Raw genomic sequence first — 20513 nt, forward strand, 5'->3', positions numbered from 1 at the left:
CTTGAAAGGTAACTTGCTTTTCCCTAGTGATGTTTTGTGGAATGTAGTGGTAAAAAGGAAGGCATTCTGTAAGTTCACCAATGATGAGGCTTTCAGGGAAAAACAATCTCCTGAAAGATCAGAAGAGTGAATATCCGAGATTATCTCATCCCTCTCTTTTGTGTGTGTTTCTTTCTAGTCATGCTCTACCAGAATCCAGAAGACAGTACGACCCCTCTGGCATAGTGAACGACAGTGCCTATACTATAAGACATACATTAATGTTGGAGCAGGGTCAGAGGGACCTGAGAAGTAAAATTATCTTCTAAATTAAGAACTAGCCCATCGGCTGAAGAATCCACATCTGCATATTATCACAGTTGCTGAAGGTCATTTTAATACTATTTTGTGATTTATTGTTTATAAAGGCTTTATTTATATACGTGAGAATACATATACATATACCCAGGGCTGTGTAAAAATTGCTAAGGAAAAAAAAAAAGACGGGGGGGGGGAGCAGCGGTGTCTGGAATAGAAAAAGCTCAAAAGGATCTGGCCTCCCTAAGGTGGAACTTACTTGAACGTTTTCTTTATTACAACTAGCTTTTGTGGTACTAGAAGGCACCACGCAGGCTTCCAAAGGAGAGAGGCAGCCAACGGTCCCGGTCAGCTATGACGCCTATGAACTACATCAGTAAGTACCATGGCATAGTAGCTTCAAGGGTCTAGTAGTGGCGTGTAAACCTTGGCACTAACCAATAGCTCTCTAACTAGCCTCTAGAGCACTCCACATGAGCAAAACCATGCTTGGTGCTGGAAACATAGCTAACTAATCAGTGCTAGTGAAGCTATGTTTCTTAGAGAAGAATACATAACTACTACTTTACTAAACCAGCGTAGTCCCTAACAATCAATTAACACTTGTCAAGATATCCACAGATGTGTGTAGCCTTTGTGCTTCACCGAGGGCACTTCTGTTTGCTACAGACAGAGAGAGACTACTATTGAAAACCACAACCCATCAAAATCAGAGTTGTGGAGCCCCATCCCAATGGATATGTCTACAAAAAAAAAAATGCTTTGATTTAAGGCTCAGGGAACATTCTGGAGAAGAGGGGCAGAACGGTTGCAAGAGCCAGAGGATCAAGGACTTTGCTGTGAGATGGTGTCCTTTAGCAACGTCAGAAGCTATACCTATAAGGTATCATTAATAAGATGACTCAAATGTGAAGTGAACAATTAAAACACAAGAGGACATGCCAAAGTAGATGGGGAATAGCCCACGAGTCCTCAAATGTACAGAAAATACTATATTATGGATGACTGGGGAAAGCTGGGAATGGAAGAACAGCCTTCTCCATTAAAATGTACACCAACTTGTTGTCTAATACGCCGTGGTCATCCCTAAAAAAGATCCATACAAGGAACATTATATAACTGAGCACCTTATATGTAAGAGTATATACATATGTGTGTATAATATAAAATATATGTATTAAATAACAATTACATGTAAAATCAATAACAATATAAAATAATTCATAAATTTGAAAGAGATCAACTAGAGTTATATGGGAGGGTTTGGATAAAGGAAAGTGAAGGAAGAAATGTTGCAACTGTATTATAATTTCTAAGTTAAAATAATCAGTTCTAGGTTAGGCAATGCTATTACATTACAGAATTGTTGTGAATAACATCCACAAGAGATGTGGATTACCCTTGACCTTGTGGATGACTCTGATTGAATAAATTTCAGGCCCTTAGAGAAAAGTTTCCGAAAGATGGAATTCTGCCTTATGTCTACAACGTGTAAATCCTGCCCAAGCTGCCAGATCTAGCCAGCCCCACAATTCAAGTTTAGATGGCATCATGAGCTCTTCTGTGTTTAACATGGTTACCTAATACACTCATTTCAAACTCAGAATTCAAGCATTACATTTCCTGGATTTCTATCATTTTGTCCTCTGTATTGGTTCTTCACTGTTACATATTTGTAGAAAAGCATCTATCTATTTATTCATCCATTCCTCCATCCTTCTACGCATGCATCATCTATCTTACAATCTTATCATTTTCTCTTGAAAACCTTGATTGATACATGTGCTAAAAGCTTACCCATACTATAGATTTTGTACAGATGACGATAAACTAACCATGCAGGTGTGGTGCAAACTGTGTAATTTAATTATAAGAAACAAATAATCTAACATTAATTGGCCTCTGTAATTAAAGTCTCATACTGTGAATTTGTTTTCTAAGATGCTTCCCACAATTTCATATTCTACCTTAAATACTCCACTCTTTTCCCTCATATCTCCTGGAATGTAATTATCCAAATGGAAACATAAGCATTTTGTTTTTCACTGACACTGCCAGCCCCCCCACCCCCAGTAACAAACAGTATCAGACTTCAAAGGAATGCATTCAAATGGACCTCAAATGACTTCAGCCTGCAACTTTTAAATATTTCAGCTGTGGCTTGTAATCATGAAGCAAAGATGAGCTACCCAACAGTGAGCTATCTCAATCTTTGACTTTTGGAGAAACCTAAAGTATAATAAATGTTTATCATTTTTTAAAGTCAGTACAATTTTGGACAGTTTGTTAACGACCAAAAATGAATACAAGTTGATTTGCTGAAGAAGATTAGAAGTATTTTTAAAAAATAAGTGTTAGGCACAATCTGATCAACTATTTGTCTGTGTGTTTCTAGCCTTAAAAAAACCTTTAGGGCATTTATTTATTTATTTATTGGTATATGATTCATTAACTCCAAAAAGAAAAATAGCAACAAATGGTTTATTGCTTCATTTTTGTATGTTAAGTGACCCAAGGGAAAGATGTGTCTTTTGGTTAGAGTCTCAGAATGAGTCCTGAGTCTCGCCAGGACTGAGGTATCTGTGTCCAAGATTGAAGTATCTGAAGTGCTTTGGCCATCTCTAAAATAATCTTGATGTATTGAGACAGAATACAGTCACTGTATTATCTTGCTATACTTACCACTTCCTAGGACTTACAGAAATCTCAAAATCTCAATGAGCAGCCGTGAGTAAACTGAGAATGGTTATCCTAGTGTCAGAAGCAATGACAGGCTTGTTCTGAATGAGAAATGTACCCCATGGGCTCAGATAATTGTGGAACTTTAGATACCTTGATGGGAGATACTTTCCCCATTATTAGTTTTACTGGGTGTGGACTCTGAGATTTCAAAGCCTTGCCCCACTTGTGTGTTTTTCTATATGGCTGTGTGTGTGTGTGTGGTTGGAGATGTGATCTGTTGTTTTCCTGCTCTGACTACCTCCTGCCATGTCTTCCCTACCATAGACTCCCCCACTAAAAACAATTAGCCTAAATAAATGTTTCTTTTGGTTGTATGTTTATCACAGTAGCAGAAAAGAACACAGAACAGAAAAGTAATTAGTATAGAACTTTTTTCTTTGTTTTTGAAGATATTGTTTCCCTGTGTAGCTCTGGCTATCTTGGAACTTACTCTGTAGACAAGGCTGGCCTCCAACTCAAAGATTTGCCTGCCTCTGATTCTGGGACTGAAGGTGTGCACTTGGCTTAATATAGCACTTAAGAAAATAGTATTTGCTCTATGAAGTTCCTTATATGTGATAAGAGTGTTTATTTGTATCTACTCAAGATTATCCTTGAGGTGAATATTTTCTCATATATTATATTGTTACCATCACCAGTAAGTCATCTAATCTTTTTCTTACATAATTGTTCAAGATGTTATAATGACATTGGATTCCATTTTTTTCCTTTAATTTCAAGACTATTAATCAAGATCCTCATATGTGCCTATTTTATTTGAATTAGCTACCCCAGATTCAGGGCAGAAATACAAATTTCAAAAACGACCAACACAGAGGTGTTTTCCATTGTTTTTCCTGTTCTTTCCTGTACTTCTTGCTGGCCTTAAATCCTGTACGCAAAGAAAAAGTTTCCGTGACAAACAGCCTCTTTCATGTAAGAGGCCATTCGGGGCTTCTCTAAGCATGCAGGCAAAGCACAGTCCCACGGGGTTCTCTTTCTCAAACACTCCTGACTCAAACAAACACAGCATGTTCACAAATGTTGGCGGCTGTACAGCGGTGACACAGGCAACTGCTTCTTTATCTCTGTAAGCAGTTGGTGAGATCTGTGGAGGATGGGGTGCACTCTGCTTACCTAACCTTCCTTTTGGCTCGTATTTTGTTCAGAGATCATCCACTTATGGAATGTTTAGATGGTATAAAGAGGCTAAGGCTTTGACTATGTAGCCAATGTTCCTGGTAAGGAACTCTAGGAAGCTAGGAAATGTAATAGAAAAAATAAATAAATAAAAGGAATTGGATAAATTAAATCTTCGGAGGAAACCTGTAGTCCGCAGGCATTGCTGTAGAACTGAAAGAGAGCACAGTATTGAAGCTTTGAAAACAGAATGTTGGTGGTCTTCATTGCCAGGTCCCCACATTTTCTTGTTGTATAGATTCAGTGTGGCTTGCTAAATAGTCAATGAGGCTTTGAACATTAAACTGACATTAGAGACAAATCCACCAAAGAAAAATTGGGAACTGTGGTCTTCACCAAGCTAGGTTTGATTACAAACTGAAATAAGCAAACACATAGTTAATATACTGCTGAGTTTTAATCAGCAATCAAGGGCCCATAATATTTAAACTATGTAGTATACATTCTAAACAACCAAACAACAAGAATCATCATAATTTTCTCAAACAAAAGCTTGGCAGTTTACAAATGATAAAGTTAATCTGGCTCTAGTGTTAGGATTAGAACAAAATGTTAAAACAATTTTTAAATCCTTAGAAACCTTCACTATACAAGAGCAAACACTCCTGTGTTTGTGTGTGTGTGAGTATAGGGGTATAGGGGTGTAGGGGTGTGTGCTCACCCATTTGTATAATGCGTGTATAGGCATGTTACAGTACATGTATGTAGCTCTGAGGATAGCTTCATATGTATATCTCTTTTTTCAGCCTGTTTAGAGATAGGCTCTCTCTGTTGCTGAGTAGGCCAGTCAAATTGGTCCATGAGAATTCAGAGATTTTCCTGTATCTGCCTCCCATCTCTCTATGGAATTACTGTAAATACAAGCGCACACATCATGCCTCCAACATTTTCTGTTGCTGTAGAGATTCAAACATAGGCCCTCATGCTTGCATGTCTAGTAATTTTACCCGCTGATCCACCCCCCTCACCAAAAAGGAAACAATCTTGAAGTCAAGTGAAAAGTATAGTCTGTATATCCAAATAGAAGCTCCATAAAACAAACCATTCAGGAATTTCAGACTGGAAGCATTGTATTAACAGGAAAATTAGCGGTGGAGCTCAGGATATGGGAGAAGAAGGGTGAATTTAAGTTTAGGTTTATATTAATCATTGGAATCACATAACTGAGGAAACATTATACTAATGAATTGAGACTTGTAGAATTGTAAAACTGTGTCAAACTTCACATTTAAGATTAAGGAGATTAAAACGAACAGATGTAAAAATAATTAAAGAAAGTCTCGCCTTAGGGGACCTCAATATAGTGATGGAATATGCACACATCATTTAGAACTCCTGTAAATATTGTTTTTTATTTCCTCAGATGTTGGGGAATGAGATGAGAGCCAAACATGAGCTGCACAAATACAAGGCTTGAGCTGTGCCCAGAGTGTTTTTTTTTTTTTTTTTTTTTTTTTTAATCTAACTATCTCTAGGCCAAGGCCTGGAAGCTTCTACTCTCCATACAACCTAATATTTTGCAAGCCCAGACCTTTAAGGCTTCAGCTTTCAGCCTCAGTCTGCTAATTTAGGCTTAGAATGTTTTCAGGCTCCCAGACTTACTGCTGAATAAGCTCACCCTTTCTAGTTCTTTCTGAACTCTGGCTGGTTGGTTCAACTCAGCTGCTCTGTCTCAAAACTCCTCTCTCAGCTGACTGATTAAAAACCTGGCTTTTTTCTTTTCTTTTCTTTTCTTTTTTTTTTTTTTTTTTTTTTTTAGCTTCTCACTGACTTGCTATGTTTGGATAAACTGCTCCTGAACTCTGAAAACTCAACTGGACTGACTGAACTCAACTACATTCAACTGAACTGCACTGAACGTAAATTCTGTCTCCCTGAACTGCTCTTAAGTTGCCTGTTCTTGTCTGTTCTCATGAGAGTTGGGCATATCTTATCATTTTCTTTTTTTAATACTTTTTTCTAAGTTTTAAAAAATATTTTATATTAATTACAGTTTAATCACTTTGTATCCCAGCTGTAGCTCCCTCCTTCATTCCCTCCCAATCCCATCCTTCCTCCCTCTTCTCCTCCCATGCCCCTCTTTAAGTCCACTGATAAGGGAGGTCCTCCTCCCCTTCCATCTGACCCTAGCATATCAGGTCTCCTAAGGACTGGCTGCATTGTCTTCCTCTGTGGCCTGGCAAGGCTGTTCTCCCCTCATAGGGGGGTGTCAAAGAGCCAGCCACTGAGTTCATGTCAGAGATAGTCCCTGTTCTCCTTACTAGGGTAACCCACTTGGATACTGAGCTGTCATGGGCTACATCTGATCAAGGTTGTAGGTTGTTCTAGGTTGTATGAATGGTCCTTGGTTGGAGAAACAGTCTCAGAAAAGACCCCTAGGCCCAGATTATTTTGGTTCTGTTGCTCTCCTTGTGGAGCTCCAGTCTCCTCCAGATTTTACTATCTCCCCCTTCTTTCATAAGATTCCCTGCACTCTGCCCAAAGTTTGGTTATGTGTCTCAGCATCTGCTTTGATACACTGCTGAGTAGAGTCTTTCAGAGGCCCCCTGTGGTAGTCTCCTGTCCTGTTTTCTTGTCTTCTCCTTCTTTCAATGTCCATCCCATTTGTCTTTCTGAGAGAGGGTTGATCATCTTACCAAGGGTCCTCCTTCTTTAGGTGCACAGATTTTAGTATGTTTATCTTATATCTCTTTCTTAATCTGTCAAATCCTTTTCTGATTTATGACTTTGTCTCTGCCTCAATTAGACATCTAATTTTCAAACTTGCCTGCCTCCTTTCATAAAATGACCTTACTTTCATTGTTTGGGATTAAAGGTGTCTACTACGGGTGTGTCTGCATTCCAGCTAGATCAGGCCTGTAAACTAGGGCATGCATGCATTCCAGCTGGATCACAGCCCTAGAATGGCTTTAGATGTGACCCCTTGCCAGAGCAGCCATGTTGCTGAATTAAAGTTCCTCTACATAGTCTGATCTGGAGAGATCATTTAGGGATTAAGAGCTTTTTGTGTGCAAGCATAAGGAACAGAGTTCCCACCTCAGCACACACATGAAAAATAAACAAACAAACAAACAAACAAACACATGATACAACTCTTCTTCCATGTACCTCTCCTCAAACCAGCTATGCACCCATCATACATGCATATACCATACTCAGACAAATGCATGTATATACAAACATAAATTAAGTAAATTTTGGTAGAAGTAATGAAACTGAAAACAAATGTAAAAAACAAAACAAAACAAAACAAAAACCTCAAAAGCAAAAAGTGTAATCTGTTAACCTGAAAACTCAACTTACAGAAATTAGTTAAATAAAGAAAACTTTGTAGATATAAAGAGCAGAAGAGAGTAGAGTGACCTTTAAAATGTGGTAAAATAACTGTCAGTGCAGAGTTCCACTGTTAGAAAGTAATAATCTCCTTTGATAACAAAGTGCACTCCACATCCTGACACCGGGGAATGGTAAGGTGCCCATCACCAATACACTTGCTCTACTTTTGTGTGGAGAGTCTCCTATAAAGAAGCCACAATAGCTTTAAACTCAGGAGAGGAAATAATAAAATGGGTAAATCTAGTGAATGCTTGTATTTTGCAAATCTTAAGTTATGTGTGATTCTTAAGACCAAAGACATAATTTGCAGTGTTCATATGTCTTACTCATTAAATTTTTTTATTATTTCATTTTTTTTGTGTGTGTAAAATTTTTTTCTTGAAACTTCCAAAACACTTAAAGTGAGTTTTGTTTTATGTGAACTAAGAAACACTCTTCAGTAAAAAAATATTTTAAAGAAGCATCATATATGTTAGTGTAAATGACTACATAAATAGTATATATACTGGTGCATAAAAAAAAAATCAGTAGCAGAGTTTATATTGGCTGGGAGAGAGTCAAAGGCCCTTTTGAAAATATTTTGAAAACTCTGAGTCTCTTTCTAGACTGTGTCCAACTTTGCTGGTCACACACACAGGAACTCTCTTGAAGTTCCACTTTTGAGACATTCCCCAAGGCGCTAAGATTGATGTCTATACTCCTCGGTTGTGCAAAGACCACAGATTAGAATTCCTGCCCACAACACTTCTGCATTCAGACACAGCATCCTGCTTGATTCTCTATCGTAGGAGGTGCTGCCGCCTGAACATTAGAAATGTTTTTTTTTTTTGTTCCGTTTTGTTTTTAATTTATGTATTAAGGATGTGAAGGGTTTGATAAGTTTTATTTATGGGAAGTTTAATTTTAGGATTTCAGAGAACAGAGAGCTTGATGTCATAACAGGACTTCTAAACTTGGAGCATGTAAGGCAACCAGAGAGACGAATGTGGGGCGTTTCATAAATAAGATTAGAATGAATTCCACTTGTTTCTCTCCAGTTTAGAAAGTCAGAATTTGAGCACACACGTACGCACACATCCCTGTATCTGTAAACAGATTAAAATGGAGAAATTCTTGCATGTTATGTGTATGTTTGCTACATCTATTGTGGTACAGATATTTTATCCAAAGTAGTTTATTGGGAGACATTATGCAGTCAATATCAACTTGTAGAGAAGATTGACATAACTATATTTCCTTTGCAAAATCAAATGGTACTGTCTGGTTATATACTACTAGGGAGAAGCAGGATTAAGTTAAATCCATGTTCATAGGCCTGCACATACTATTTATTTAGGGGCCAAGGAATTAGAAAGGGTCAGTTCAATAAAATTTAAGTATTTTTTTATGTACATCATCTGATTTACCCAGGAAAACTTCTGAGCCTGTCTATGTCATTGTTTTTTAATTCTATCTATTTACTAAAATTATCTACTTTTAGAAAAGGAACATTTCCATGTGTGTAGGTCCTAGATTGCATCTATTGTAGCAGTCTCAGAGTGTTGTGGTGATGATCCTGGCACTCCATGGTTTTATCAAGTTTCCAAGGTAATTCTAATGTGCAGTGGATTTATTTTTATTTCTAAGCCTTTGGCATAGTCAATAAAATGAGAATTATTAAGCATTTTAATAATACATCAGTACTGCAAGTATTTGTTCTACTTAAGTCTCTCTCTCTATAAAATCTGTTTATGTAGCCATGCTTTCATGAGTAGCCTCTAAGAGAAGAAGTTGGAAGGCAAAGCTCTTGTTAGAGAGAATTTTACTCGAGAAGCAGGTGATCACTTCAGTAACATTCACTCATTGTGCCCATTCCTTACCTTAGCTAGGAACCACAGGCTCTACCAGATAGAACCAAACACAACTAGGAAAAATTTTTCAATGAAATAATTACTAATGATATTCTGCTATATTCATAATGTCATCAAAGACAAGTCATTCAGCACCGGAGAACTTGCTTTTCATTTGCATTCTATGGTGTTCCTACTTAAAATGAAGCTTTCCCCCTAGAGTGGAGTTACAAAGCTTCCTAAACCTCAAATATTTTGATAATGACCTTTTGCCAGTTATCCACGATCTGTGCATGATTAAAATGGAGACATTCCAAACTTTACTGTAAAGTTTGAGTTCTGAGATGGAGATGATTTTCCCACCCTAAAGAATCTTCTGTGCTTCAAAATAGCATTGTGTCATGTAAGGGATTTTCATCAGCCTGATGTGACCACTGACTTCCAAAGTACCTGAGACTCTGACATTCTAGTAGCTCTCCGTAGTTCTACCCTGGAGAAGCACATCCATTCATTTTTCTGAGCCAGCAGCATCTCGCTGCTTTCTCCAGAGTGGCACTTGAAAGATGCTTTGAATCTGTCAATAAATAACTGTATTTTATTTAGAAAGTCAAGCCAAACATCTTGCATGTGATAACTCCCTGAAATTTGAAGTATTTCTTTTCTTTTTCCCCTTTCTTGAAGAGGTGTGCACACGGATTTACTTCACGTTGACTAACTCAACCGAGAGACATATATTTTATTCTTTTTTATTTATCTACTTTTGGAGAGTTTTCCACTTAATTTTTTTAACTGTTCCAGTCCAATTTTTATGTTTGATCATCTTCTATTGGTAGGCAAGTTTTCCAGCAGCGGGACAGGAGCACCAACCCTGGGTGGTAAGTGACATAAACCCTATTCAAAGAAGCTTTAAGCAAAAGAACATCCTCCTGACAGTTCTGACTACATAGTCTTGAGATGACTCTTTTCTGGTATCAATTGTTGAACTAATTGATAAAGGAATATAAAATATCTGATTGGTCAAATGCACTCATGATAGCATTACATGTTAGGAGAAGAATGCATGGAGAAAAAACAACTTTCCTTCAATATACACGCTTGAGAGGAATTAACATGTGTCTCATTCCTTTAGTGATGTACTAACATGATGCTGAACTAAGTGGAAGCAGCCATTGTCCATCATGGTAGAACTGTACAAAAGCAAAACAAACCATGACCACTCTAGAACTGGCATGTTTACATACATATATAGGAATAAAAATTTCATATTCAGTTTTCTTCCTACTGCATTGGAATTTCTGTTATCCACAATTACAGCCTTATTTGACCTATAGAAGACTACAGAAAGAATTAAAATATTCTGATGAATATTTGCATGGATTTTTGCAATGTTTCCAGTCAGTTTCATATAAACAAAATCATCTTTGCAAAAGCTCATGAATGGAGGATGATAACAGTACTGTGTTTGAAAAATCCATTTGATGGCTTGGTGAAAGTTCTGTATAAAGTCTTGCTGACCAAGCAGAAAGGCCTGTATTTGAATCTCTGGAACCAATGTAAAAAAGTATGCATGGCTGCATAGGTCTCTATCCCAGTTTGGAGAGGCAGATATAGGAAGGTCCCTGGGTCTTGCCAGTCAAGTGGTTATCCAAATTAATGACATTTAGGTTTAGTGAAAGACCTGTCTCAAAAAATGAGGCAAAGAGTGATGAAGGCATCAGCTGCTGACCTGTTTCTTTCTCTCCCTCCCATCACAGAGTCTACTAAAGTTATTACATATAAGGTGTTTTACAATCTTCCTACAGTGTGCCTTCTACTTCAAATACTTCTCAATCGCTATTCTTTCTGCTAAAAGGATCCCTTTGCTCTTTCTTAAGAAAGGATTTGTTTAGTAAGCTTGTAAACCAGGCTTTTAAACATGGTGGTTAAAATTGTTTTAAATGGGACCTCATGAAAACAAAAAGCTTCTGCAAACAAGAGACACTGTCGACCGAACAAAAGGACAGCCTACAGATTGGGAAAGGATCTTCACCAACCCTATATCTGACAGAGGGCTGATATCCAGAATATATAAAGAACTAAAGAAATTTAAAAGTAACAAACCAAACAATCAAGCAATGGGGTACAGAGCTAAACAGAGAATTCTCAGTAGAGGAATATAGAATGGCAGAGAAACACTTAAAGAACTGCTCAACTTTCTTACCCATCAAGGAGATGCAAATCAAAATGACCCTGAGATTTCACCCTACATCTATCAGAGTGGCTAAGATCAAAAATTCAAGTGACAGCACATGTTGGAGAGGTTGTGGAGGAAGAGGAACACTCCTCCACTGATGGTGGGAATGTAAACTTGTACAGCCACTTTGGAAATCAAATCTCAAGACAATTAGAAATAGTGCTTTTCAAGATCCAGCTATACCACTGCTAGGAATATACCGAAAAGATGCTCAAGTGCACAACAAGGACATTTGCTCAATCATGTTCATAGTAGTTTTATTCGTAATATCCAGAACCAAGAAACAACCCAGATGTCCCTCAATGGAGGAATGGATATAGAAATTGTGGTACATTAACACAATGGAAAACTACTCAGCAATTAAAAACAAGGAAAACAGGGCCAGACGAAAGGGGAGGAGGTCCTCCCCAATCCATAGACTTGGAAAGGGGCATGGAGAAGCTGAGGGAGGGAGGGTGGGATTGGGATGGAATAAGGGAGTGGGATACAGCTGGGATACAGAGTTACTAAAATGTAACTAATAATAACAAACAATAAAAAAAGAAAAAAAAAAAAACAAGGAAATCATGAAATTTGCAGGCAAATTGTGAGATCTAGAAAAGATGATCCTGAATGAGATGTCCCAGAAGCAGAAAGACACACACAGTATATACTCACTTACAAGTAGATACTAGACCTAAAAGATAGGATAAATGTGCTAAAATCTGCACACCTAAAGAAGCTAAACAAGAAGGAAAACCTGGGGTAAGATGGTCAATCCTCACTTAGAAAGACAAATGGGATGGACATTGGAAGTGGGAGAAAACAAGAAACAGGACAGGAGCCTACCACAGAGGACCTCAAGCAGATGTTGAGAATCATAACCAAACCTTGTGCAGAGTGCAGGGAATCATATGAAAGAAGGGGGAGTTAGTAAGATCTAGAAAGGACAAGAACACCACAAGGAAAATATATATCTGCGCACAGGGTTTTTTTCTGAGACTGATTCTCCAGTCAAGGACCATTCATGGATATAACCTAGAACCCCTGCTCGGATCGAGTCCATGGCAGCTCAGTATCCAAGTGGGTTTTCCCTAGTAAGGGGAACAGGGACTATCTCTGACATGATCTCAGTGGCTGGCTCTTTTATCTCCCCACTCCAGAGGGAGGAGCAGTTTTGATAGGCCACAGAGGACGACATTGCAGCCAGTCCTGAAGAGACCTGATAAGTCAGGGTCTGATGGAAGGGGAGGAGGACCTCCCTTATCAGTAGACTTAGAGAGGGGCAGGGAGGAGATGAGGAGGGTGGGTGGGATTGGAAAGGAGTAAGGGAGGGGGCTACAGCTGGGATACAATGTAAATAAACTGTAAGTAATATAACAAATAAAAATTTAATAAAATAAAATTTAAAAAATTTGTAATATTTAAGTCATTCCCTCTATATTAGATTGCTTTCTGTAAACAATTACTACTCTATGTTCTGCTATCCTTGTGTTATGAAGCTATGGAGTGTTCGTGTGTGTGTGTGTGTGTGTGTGTGTGTGTGTGTGTGTATGTTTGTGGTATCTGTGTATACATGTCTATATATGTGTATATTTGTTCTTGGCCATGTGCACATGTAGAAGCCAGGAATCTACGTCAGGTGTCTTCCTCTAATTCTCTGTGCTTTACCTTTTTGAGACTGTATTTCCCCACTGAATTTTAATCTTGCTATATTGGATGGCCATCAATCCTCCAACAGATACTTATTTTGGAACCCCCATAAGTTCTGGGGTTGCATAAGCATACTAATAGGCCTAGCTTATATGTGGGTGCTGGGAATTTAAACCCTGTTCCTCAAGAATCTTACTCTTGATCTTATATTTTAAATTATTTCAAAACAAGATCTAGCAATTAAAGAATGATCTAAATGAACTGACCTTAGTGAAGAAGTATTTTAGAAATATTGGGGAAATAAAGACTAAAGAGGTGGATCACTTAGAATGACATAACTATGGCAATGTTCTTAAGAAATCTAAATCTGGATTTAAATGATGAGTACAGATATACTTTCTGAAGATTAATGAATCTACATTTGAGGAGATGTAGGAATATACAACCTGCACAAATGTACAATGTTTGCACAGGAGTCAAACAGTATATGCAATGTGTTCTGAAGGTATATGGTTGGTTTGATGCCAGTTCTCACTCAAAGAAGGTAGATTATTTTAACATTGTGGTTAGTAGAACAGTAACAGTTTTCCTGCATTTCTGTCTGGTATTTTTTTTTTCCATGACATATTGTCTATGGTAACATCTTCTTCCAGATATAAAGATCTTATTACTGAAATCAATAGTTTTTTATCTGCAGCCATTAACCTCAGTAATAGCTTTGTAACATTATAGCTGCCACTCAAATCTGAGTGCTGTGTATCTAGGTTCTTTGAGAGGAGCTCATTTACTTTCCAGGATCCCAAAGTTTCTGCTCACGTCTGGTTTGTTTATGTGAGTGCATAGTGAGAAGTGAAACTGCCAACTGAGGCTTTAGCTTTTGTGAATCTGGGAGAAAAATCAGTTCTTCTGTTCACATAGCACATACATTTGCTGTTGGTACCTGGGTTACATCATTTAGCATCCTTCAGACTTTGTTGTCCTGGGGTACTGCCATTACACATCTTTCCAAATCTTCATGTGTTTAAGTCTTATGAATCTTCTTGTCCCTTCTGTGCTTCCCTCCTCCAGTCTGTTTTGATTTAACATTCTTTGCTATGTAACAGAAGGTAGGTTGGGGAAGGGGAATTCGACATTTGAATACAAATGTGGATTTTTGGTTGGATATCCAGTAGGCTTCACTATTGCTAGGAATACCTTTAAATAACATACACAACTTTACGCTATGATTACACGTTAAGTATGTGACTGTGTTTCTAACCATGAAAAAGATGCTCTTGAAAATAAAGCCCATGCTTTTAAAAGTTAATGTTTTGAATTAATCAGATATTGGGTAACTAGAATGTGCTTTGAACTAAGATATTAACTGCCTGATCTTACATAGTTCATTGCTTTATATACTAATCACAACTGCATTTTTTCCTTCCGAGTTAGGAGTCCTTCAATATTATTGTGATTAATACAACTTCTCTTTCATGTAAAAAGAAATGTTATTTCCTTAGAGAATCATCTCAACAATTTCTGTCTTAATATTATCAGTGTTTTTAGTTTTTACCTCATGGACATGAATGTTGGTTTCTTTGCGCATTTATGTTACTCTTGACAAGTATAGCTGAGGCCTCTTACTGTATTGCGGGTTTCTCAACTTGAACTTAGTTTTAAAATTTCTTTATTTTTTAAAGTGAGGCTGTTCTTTCAGCATCATTGGGATGGCTGCATGGTGTTAAAATGACATTGTACTCCATTCCCATTTGGATATTTTTTCTCCTCTTAAGAATATTAGTTACATAGTAGTCAGATAAGTGCTTTACTATCCTCATTTATTATTCATAATGTCCCCAGCTGCTAAGGGATATTAGATGCTTGGTTTTCACCTCAGGGAAACAGTCCCATGGTAGATGGAAAACAAGGGTGCCTAGTAAATGCATCTTATAGTTAAATGGCTTCCTGGAGTAGCTCTTTCCTCGGGTGATTGGGTAGGTTCAAATTCTCTTTCTTCGACATCTTTGCAAGGCTCTTTAATTTGAAAGTTTTCTAAAGTTTGACTTTATTAAATTGTAGCCAGCAATTAGAAATGTTACAACAAAAAGGAAAACCAGCTAATTTTGTCTATGTTCAAAATTATGTTGAGGTTACCTGATATACAGTGACAGTGATCAGGCTTTCATAAAACAAACAAACAAACAAACAAACAAACATAAGGGACTTCCACTTTGAGGCGGTGCTTAAAAAATTAGCTCAAATAATTGCTTAGTAACTACTTGTAACTAATCAGCAATATCTATTGAATAAAATGACTGATGATGATATCAGTGTATATAACCACAGCATATAAAAATAAGTTTAGGAAACAATATGTTTCCAAAGCTCTGGCAACATCTTATTTGTGGAACTTTTCTTTTTCTTATTTATACGGCATTCTGCCTGTGTACCAGAATAGGGTACCGGATCTCACTATAGATGGTTATGAGCCACCATGTGGTTGCTGGGAACTGAACTCAAGACTTTTGGAAGGACAGTGCTCTGAAACTCTGATTCACCTCTCTCTAACCTGGAATTTTTCTTTTTGTATTTGAAACTTTAAATATTCGTTGACTTAAAATGAAGATATAGGTTAAAAAGGTAAAAATGTGGGGATTTGGTGTGTGATTTCGTATGCTGTAACAATTACCACAATCACAGTGGATAACATGTCCATTAATTTTGTTGAAATTTGTGAAGAATGAAATTCCTTGTTCTCATCAGATTAAAAGAAAAACACCAAGGTATAATTAAGTATATACACTTTACAATAAACCCCCAGAAATTATTTACGTTTTATTTGAATATCTGTATTTTCACCTTTTCTCAAGTTTTTTTTCACATCCCATACAGTCAATGGTAAAAAACCATTTTACTCTCCACTTCTATGATTAGAGTTCTTGATTTCTGCACATAAATGAGGTCATACTGGCTTTTCATGTTTAATTTTGAGTGATTTCCACTGAGCATAATGTTTTCACAGTATTACCTTTAAAAATAATTGAATTACATTCAGTTCCTATGTGTGTATGTGATATTGTTACTTTATTTAAGAGGACACTAAGCTGTTTCCACATCAAATGTACTTGGCTAAGGGTACAGTGAATGTGCGGAAGCAGATATAATTTTAAGACTCCAATTTTATCAAAGGAAATGACAGCAATTTGCCATTTGGAATGAAGAACACTGGAATGGAACCATGAAGGAAGCCATCATTATGCTATGACACCGCAGACAAATGACATTCCTTCATCGTTTCCTTATCCATCACTGTGTGTGGATAATACACTACCCATATGATAGAGAAAAGGAAGTGTTCTGCAAATGAGAAGCTTCATGAACATCAGTCATTGTATTTTTTTCTTTCAAGTTACGTTGAGTTACAGATGCGAGCGCAACTCTCCTGTGGCCCCTGGAAGATGCTTCTGGCACTTAACAAGAGTTCCATCAGTGACGACGTCAACACAAGGAGAGGAGTTTGAAAGCATTCCCCATACTGAGAAACACCCTATTCTTTTCTATTTTTTATTTACTCAGTCCTTGAGATTATAGACCTCTGCTGAGTTCACAGGTCATTTTAAAATACCCTTATACCCTTCTATCAATTACAGCAGAAGCACCCATCTGATTGAAATTTCATGTATATAAAATAATCAGATAATTGTGTTACTATCTGAAAGCAGAAAGCTGGCTTCTGATTTGCCTGACCTTTTGTTTCTAGCATAACCATTTTAGCAGATTTTATACAAACACACACATACATGCACACATACACACATAAACACATATGCAGAGAAAGAGAGAGAGAGACCCACTCCAAACACACACACACACACACACACACACACATGATGTTACATTTTGTGATTGTAAAGTTGACATTAGTACTAAGGGGAAATTTTCGCTTTTAAAAACTCTCTTTACTCGGACGAAGCTGATGATAGCTCAGTAACCAATTGGTTTCCCATAGTAAGAGGAACAGAGACTATCTCTGACAGGAACTCAATGGCAGGCTCTTTGACCTCTCCACCCCCCAAGGGAGGAGCAGTCCTGCTAGGCCACAGAGGAGGACTTTGCAGCCAGCCCTGAAGATACCTGATAAAACATGGCCAGATGAAAGGGGAGGAGGTCCTCCCCAATCAGTGGACTTGGAAAGGGGCAGGGAGAAGCTGAGGGAGGAAGGGTGGGATTGGGAGGGAATAAGGGAGCAGGATACAGCGGGGATATAGAGTTAATAAAATGTAACTAATAATAATAAACAATAAAAAATGTTTAAAGGTCAAAAAAAAAAAAACCCCTCTCATAGTAGTGACTAAAATTAAGCCAGACAAGAAATCCTGCTCCAGTTTATTAATAGCAGGCAAGAAAAGTGCTTTACACTCAAGGTAGGAGGAGAGCTCAGCTAGAAAATCTAATTTCTCAGCTTTTTTTCTCCAACCTGGTTCTTTGGCCAAGGTTGTCCAGGGCACCATTGCATTTGAGGAAATACATAGTGTCTACAATTATAAGAGCTGTTCTTTAGCCTAACTCAATAGGAGAAAATGGACCAAGAAAATTCAAGCATGGTTTAAGAAAACATACTCTTTCTATACTGTCTTACTTGCCTCTTAATAAATGGGAAAATCAAATTGTTATTCAATCTGGTATTATCAATTTTAAATAGTGATTTTTTCTATGGATACATTAAGCATATTAAATATGTATTAATTTCCTGGCTCTTTAAATATACTTCCTGATCACTCAATACATTTCAAACATTATAATTTGGGTATGAATCAAGAACTGAGGGTAGATAGTGAGTTTCAAATGTAGGGAGTTCCAGGTAAGTACAGTTTTACATTTTTTAAAATGCAGAGTGTTGTACTAAGCTAATGAAACATAGGTGAAATCTGTAATTTCAATTGTTATATCATAAGACATGATTTGTAAGATGTATTGAATTACAGGGAGCAAGATAACATTTCATTAAAATAATCTCGGATGCGAGGCTAAGCACTGCACTCAGGGTCAACTGCTTTGGACCCAGAGAAAAGCATGTCTGATTGCCTGCGGGTTGATGCCCCAGGTTCCGCCTCTGAGAAAAAGGTATCGGTCGGATCTGATGTTCTGGGTGGATGACACCTAAATGAACATCAGTACAAAGTCCCAATTTATTTCTAATATCAGAGATCAGACCTCTACTCTTGCCTGATGCGTCTAAAACAAAAAGGGGGAACTGTAGAGAACTGCAGAATGCTATGCCTTAAAGATGGAGCTGGTTTCCGACTTCCACCTTCCCGATGGTGAGTGCTCTCTGTCACGAACAACTCCACATTTGGCTAAGGCCGAGGATCTGGCTTGCTTCCATGTATGTGGACCAATCTGCATTGCACACGTGGCACGCCTGGGTTGGCTACCCAGAGGCTATTTAAGCTGTGGGCTGGCTTTCCCCAGGGTCCGAGGATTGTTCAAGGTTCCTGAATAAACTGCATTGAAATAAAATAAAATAAAATAAAATAATCCCGATATTGGTCATGACTTGCATTTATTTTTACTAGGGCTAATGTAAAGTAACCATGCTGCCTGTCATACATGACGACACTCTCTCTTTTTCTTGTTGTACACATATATACACACACACTCAAAATATATGTTGTTTATATGAACATAAATATAAATAACATAAACATATTTTTCGGCCATACTAATAAATCTATTGTTCTAAAGATATAGTTATAATTTTTTTTAAAAGAAAAGCTATCATTTATTTAATGAGCAAAAGAAAACTGAACAGATTTCTCAAAAAAAAGACATACAAATTGTCATCAAGTATATAGAAAAATGTACAATATCATTAGTCATCAGGAAAATGTAAATCAAACCATGATGACATGGTTAACCATAATCTTATGATCAAAATTACAAAAGAAACAAATGTTAATATGGAGAAAGAACAATATTCATGGCTACAGCACTAATTTATTTTTTAATTAAATTTTTATATTAATTACAGTTGATTCTATTTGTATCCCAGCTGTAGCTCCCTCCTTCATTCCCTCCCAATCCCACCCTCCCTTCCTCCCTCATCTCCTCCCTGCCTCTCTCTAAGTCCACTGATAAGGGAGGTTCTCCTCCCCTTCCATCTGACCTTAGCTTATCAGGTCTCATCAGGACAGGCTTCAATGTAGTTATAATTTTTACACAATCAAAATAAAAGAAACAAAAGACTTATTAGCCTTACATTGTACAGGAAAACCCCCTAACATAGCCTATATTTATTAAATGGTTTATTATATGAGATTCTGTAATATAAATATAAACTTTGATTTGGATTTCAGAGTGTTACAGGATTCTTTTCTGATAAGAGAATGTACCTGCCACTATGAAGATGTTTAATATTTCTTTGCTTCTTTTATTCTTCAAAACGCTATGAAGCACATTTTAAATTACTTTTTTCCCCCATGATTCAAATATCTTTGTATTTTAGTTTGTTTGTTTTTAATGCTTCTTGTCTTGCAAAGCTCATACTTTTGGGGGGATGATAGAACAAAAACTGATTTATTGTTATATTGTTCTACACAATGCTTCAAGCTTAGAACTAGCTTCCTAGTCTGAAGAAGACACAGTCTGATGCAGACCATAATATATCCCTGGAGTAGGAAATGAGCTGCTTTCTGTTTTCTGACAGTGCAGAAAGCACCCAAAGGCTCATTAGAGGGAGACTGAATCTTTAAAGATCCTTTATGGCCACAAGAGGAATGTGGTTACACAACTTGTTAATGTGTAGGACTTTGCTCTTTTTATCAGATGATGATGGTTAAGAAAGAAGGTCATGCATTAGCAAGAACAACCATATTCCCTGGCAAAAGCACTTCAATAAAATCTTCCTTTTTTTTTTTTTCATTTTCAGAAATTTACTTTAGGTAAGTCAGTGATTGCCAACCAGTTCTCACAGTAACAGCAAAAGAACCTTCTTTGCAATCTTTCTGGCATGGAATATATGATGTTTACCTCTGATGTCTTCTCTTTCCTTGGGGTCAATAGATGTCCAAGATGACCTGGACATCTTCTGCTTTGACATTTCTGTGCCTCAGGTAATACTTGTGAGTGAAGGGAATAATTATAAAATCCAAATAAAGATGTCATGAGATGTAATTTAGCATTGGGTTGAAGCATTGCTTTCAATTACTATCTTCCATTGTAAAAGACTCTGTACGTATAGTACTGGGAAACTTTACTTTTTGGTTTCCAGAATATTCCTGCTCTCA

The 20513-nt window shown here is 37.2% G+C and overlaps 1 long non-coding RNA gene across 1 annotated transcript; it reads left to right on the forward strand.

Annotated features, from left to right (window-relative positions):
- Positions 1 to 195: 195 nt before the first annotated feature.
- Positions 196 to 20276, forward strand: LOC132648585 (uncharacterized). The gene is made up of 3 exons (XR_009587015.1): positions 196 to 368; positions 583 to 673; positions 20156 to 20276. It is a non-coding gene; the product is annotated as an uncharacterized LOC132648585 (long non-coding RNA).
- The last annotated feature ends 237 nt before the right edge of the window (positions 20277 to 20513 follow it).

Source organism: Meriones unguiculatus, chromosome 17 (assembly GCF_030254825.1).
Source record: "Meriones unguiculatus strain TT.TT164.6M chromosome 17, Bangor_MerUng_6.1, whole genome shotgun sequence".
NCBI lineage: Eukaryota > Metazoa > Chordata > Mammalia > Rodentia > Muridae > Meriones > Meriones unguiculatus.